The sequence below is a fragment of the Ursus maritimus genome, unplaced genomic scaffold (genome assembly GCF_017311325.1).
Source record: "Ursus maritimus isolate PB19 unplaced genomic scaffold, ASM1731132v1 scaffold_2, whole genome shotgun sequence".
Classification (NCBI taxonomy): domain Eukaryota; kingdom Metazoa; phylum Chordata; class Mammalia; order Carnivora; family Ursidae; genus Ursus; species Ursus maritimus.
In genome coordinates this window covers 97,638,687-97,643,561 of record NW_024424452.1, presented here as the reverse complement: position 1 = coordinate 97,643,561, position 4,875 = coordinate 97,638,687, and positions in this window count along the sequence as shown.

The following is a 4,875-nucleotide window of genomic DNA, read 5'->3' as shown; positions in this document are numbered from 1 at the left end:
TCCTTCCCACCTTCCTTCCTTCCTTCCTTCCTTCCTTCCTTCCTTCCTTCCTTCCTTCCTTCCTCCTCTCTCTCTCCCTGTCTCTCTCTCTTTCTTTTTCTTTCTTAGAAAAGCAGGCATGACCTGGTAAAGTAAGTATTCTGAATTATCTCTGTTAGGGAAAGCTAATCTGGACATTATCTTGTAGCAGGAAAAGGTTTTTGGATGGAGAGCATGTTACTGAACGAATTAACATATGAATTGACATACCCAAACCCATGACAGGAAGGGCAGAGTTGCAACACATTTCTGGAGCACCTATACTTTGGGGACTTTTAACAACACAGACACTTGTTTCCCCTCAGGGTTTGCTTCGGATCAACCCTGAGTGAGCTCTGATTTTAAAGCCTCAAGCTGAAAAAATAGCGCCTCCAAGAGGTGCTCACTTAGAGCTGGAAGATGTGGATTTGCGAGCGGTTTTCAAGGGGACGTTGGTCACCCAACATATTAGGAGACTCTGGGACTGGTTCTTAAAGCAGCTGTCCTTAGGCCAGTACTGCCACATACATTTGGTGGATGTTGTTCCCAGGTTTCTGGAACCATGTAAGGTGAAGCCTGGGCACCAATTCACAGAAGAATGGGCTTAAATTGGAAACATGCATTTTTGTCATCACTCTTCGATGCAATGCACAGCAATACAGTTGCACTTTTGCTGGAAGCAGATTGAAATGTGAAAGGTCATATTCACTCCAGAATTAAGGAAAGTTTCATGGTTTGAATCATACCCCTGCAGAGCACGAAACCAGGTGAAGTTGGGTAGCTAATCATTAAAAGGATGGTTTACCTTAAAATACGTGGGCCAGTCTTGCTCTTGATGATTGTAGATGATTGTGGCTCCTGAACAAGAGGTATAAGGAGTAGTCCCTAGAAGCTGGGGGGCGGGGGGGGGGGTTATTTCTGTAAAGCAAAACTTTAAAAAAAAAATTACTCTTATTGTCAGTTGTTTGGGAGACTGAGAGACCTGAGACCTTTTGATTTATTTTCCGACTTTTTATTGAGAACATACAAGCAGTACGTACAATTCACATCAGTCTTCTAGATGAAGTGATTTCTTCGCTCGGGTGGGAGAGCCATCCCAGAGCGATTCTGAGGTGTGGGAATGAACGTGGAAAAATCATCTTTCTCTGCACAAAGCCTGCATATTTTACAAATACATCAGAGGATGGATGTTAAGGAGGGTAAGAAGACTGGTTCCCCACGTGGTTTGTTTAGCAGAGTAGAAGGTGGGAGGAACTGCGGCCGGCCGGCCTGACCCGAGTAGTAATCAGCTAGACATCGTGCGCCCACTCGTCGCTGAGCGTCTGACACTAGGAAGTAAAGTATGCCCGGGAGATGTTAGTAGGATTCCCATTTTTCAGGCGATGTGCATGTCACCTCGATGGGCAGATCAGAAGTTGAAACTGTGTGTGTTTCTTTGTCTCCAGAGGCTCTTAAAATGAGGATAAAAGTTCCTCTTTCAAAGAGCTGTTCTAAGGTTTTGTTTTTTTTTTTAAAGACTTTATTTATTTATTTGACAGAGATAGAGACAGCCAGCGAGAGAGGGAACACAAGCAGGGGGAGTGGGAGAGGAAGAAGCAGGCTCATAGCAGAAGAGCCTGATGTGGGGCTCGATCCCATAACGCCAGGATCACGCCCAGAGCCGAAGGCAGACGCTTAACCGCTGTGCCACCCAGGCGCCCCTGTTCTAAGGTTTTTAAATGAGACACGATGCGGGTGTAGCAAGGTAAATACCGCCCTGGCCCTTAGCTGAGCTCCCTGTAGGATCCCTCATTATCATTATAATAATCAAAATTATCGTTAGAATGGTGCTTTCCAGTCCCACCTCGACGATTACTGGCAGTTACTGGCGCTAATACTAATTGGTAATCACCGTAATCACGGCTACCCGGGGCCAGGGAGGGCCTGTTAAGCAGTGGTAATTCAAGGAAGTAAAATAGGGGGCAGATTTGACAGCTGATTGAAGTTACAGTCGTTTGTCATTTCCTGCTTCTCTTTGCGCTCACTGTGACTACAGGAGCCGTGTGACAGGCCCCTTGAAGGAGCCTTCCCGTCACTCCCTGTAGACACACACCAGATGTGCTTTTTCCATCGGCTGCCCTCAGCCAGGGTTCACCCAGGGCAGGAAGGACGACGGCTGTGTCCGCTTTGCACCCCTGCCCCAAAGCCTGCCAACAGCCGCCCTGGAGGGACCGTGACCCTCGGCGCCACCCAGAGCTGTGCTTGGATGTAATGGATCCTCACCTGATTTTCCCCTCGGAGAGAAATCAGGCACCCATCGGCCATCTTTTATTAATAATGTACAAATTATTATAATGCAGATGAGTCCTGCACCGTCCACTTGTTCCCAGGGCAACAGTTTTGGAAACAAAGCAGAATCAGAGAAGTCCTGTATATTGCCCTAGTCCTATGTCTGCCTCCTCAGTGTGAATGATTGTGTCTCTGGAATGGATTGCTGCATAACCAACCGCCCCGAACCTCCGTGGCTTCAAACAATGATTTATTATTTCTCTCTGTGGATTGATTAGGTTTTTCCTTTGCTGGTCGCACGTGGGCCACTTGCAGCAGGGTGGCTGGAAGTGGGATCAGCCAGGATGGCTGGCACGGCTGGGCCTCTCTCTCCACATGGAATTTTCGTTTCATCCAAGAGAGGAGAAAAAAACAAAAAAAGCCCTGCAAGCCTCTGGCACCTAGCATCATTTCTGTGACATTCTCTTGGTAAAACAGATCACAGGCCAGCCTTGAGTCAAGGGGAAGGCAAACCGACCACCTCTTGATGGGAGGGCTGGCAATGTCACAATGCAAAGGCGCACAAGAGAAATGGCTTCCGCCATCTTTGAAACCAAGCTAACACAAATTGCAAAAATATGTGTGAAGTGAGAGTCGCACCAACACCAGTGATGCAGATACTAGATTTTTCTACTTAAGGTGAGTTTTATCTTTATAAAGACGGTTCAGAATAAATACTCCATGGGGCAAATTTTGAAGCATTCCTGCATAAGATATTGTCCATTTAGTTTGTTCAAAGATGTAGAGATTTGGCTTGTAGGCCCAGCCTGTACACGACCTCATTATGTATTTGGAGTGTCCACATGGAACCATGCATTTATTCATGCCTGCATGCATTCATTTGTGCATATATTTGAACATGTTTTTCTACCCAAATCCCGAAGTTGGTCACTGTAAGAGGGTGAATAGCCAGATTAATTAGACATCTTTTTTTTAAACTTAAGGTATCGCCACTGACCGTAATCTTTTTCATCTATCCTGTGCAAATCCCAATAGGACCAACTTCTACTCTGATTTCTTTTAGTTTGTTGTTTTTTAAACTCAACTACTTATTTTTTTCCTCTAAGCAAGAGCTCTTTTTGTCTTTTCCACGTAAACCTGTATTAAGAAGTTGTGACTCGGGGCACCTGAGTGGCTCAGTTGGTTAAAGTATCTGACTTCAGCTCAGGTCATGATCTTGGGGGTCTGGGACTGAACCCCATGTTGGGCTTCACGCCCAGCAGTGAGTCTGTTTCTCCCCCTCCCTCTGCACCCCCTTCCCGCCATTCATGTACCTGCCTGTGCACCCTCTCTCTCAAATAGATAAATAAAATCTTAAAAAAAAGAAGTTGTGACTCTAGTGGGATATGAGTAAAGACAATGTCTCATGGCATACTCTACATGTGGACACCCAGAGACATCCATCTTTTTTTTTCCTCAAGAGTTTATTTATTTGAGAGAGATGGCAAGAGAGAACAGAGCAGGATGGAAGGGCAGAGTGAGAAGCAGACTTCCCGCTGAGCAGGGAGCCCAGTGTGGCCGACCCCAGAACCCTGGGATCACGACCTGTGCTGAAGGCAGACGCTTAACCAACTGAGCCACCCAGGAGCCCTGGGACATCCACCTCCTGAAGGAGCTAATACTTAAAGCTATATTAGAAAAGGAGTGAACTCGGGAGATAAAACATCAAGCTATAAGGCTATGATAGTTTAGCCACCAGAGCAGCATCCAGTGACAGTCCACACCAATCTTGGGCACTCTGGGATTTGCTGGTAGCGGGTTACAAATGTGCACAACATTCATTATTTGTTCATTTATGCAGAAAATTTTTTTGTGTTTTAGGCCTGTTCTAGCTGGGGTATATTGCAGTGAAAGAAAAGAAGTTCTTGTCTTCATGTAACTTAAATTCTACTCAGGGGAAATAGAGAGCAAAAATGTATATGATTTGACAAGCTGTGATAATCAGTAGGGGAAAAAGAGCAGAGGTTAAGGAGGTGAAGGGAAAGATGGAGAGATGGAGAGAATCTGGACAGGGATGTACGGGGAAAATCAAGATGAAATGGTGTCTCATTGGGTGGAAAGTATTTGAAGACAGGAGTGATAATTGTTTCAAAAGCTGCTGGGAGGTTAGGTTAGCTGAGGACTGAGGACTGACCGCTGTGTTTGGCAACGTGGAGGTCATCAGTGACCCTGACACGAGCTATTTCATGGAGTGGAGTGCAGAGAAAAGCCAGGTTATTTTGAGTTCAAGACAGAAGGAGGGGAAAAGAAGGAGAGGCAGAGAGTATAGAAAACTCTTTGGGGGATGTTTTGCTGAAGGGATGGGGAGGAAACGGACGGTAACTAAAGTGGGCAAAAGGAGAGAATTTTACATCATAGGAAATATGACAGCATGTCTGGTGCTATAGTGATGGTCCAGCACAGAGCGGAAACCGATGACGTGGAAGAGAGACGGACAATTTCTGCAGTGATGTCCTTCAGGAGGTGAGGAAGATGGATTGCTCTAAAGCAGGTTTTAAAATTCATGTCATTAAAATTTTTAAGCATATATCCCAAGTATGTATATGTATA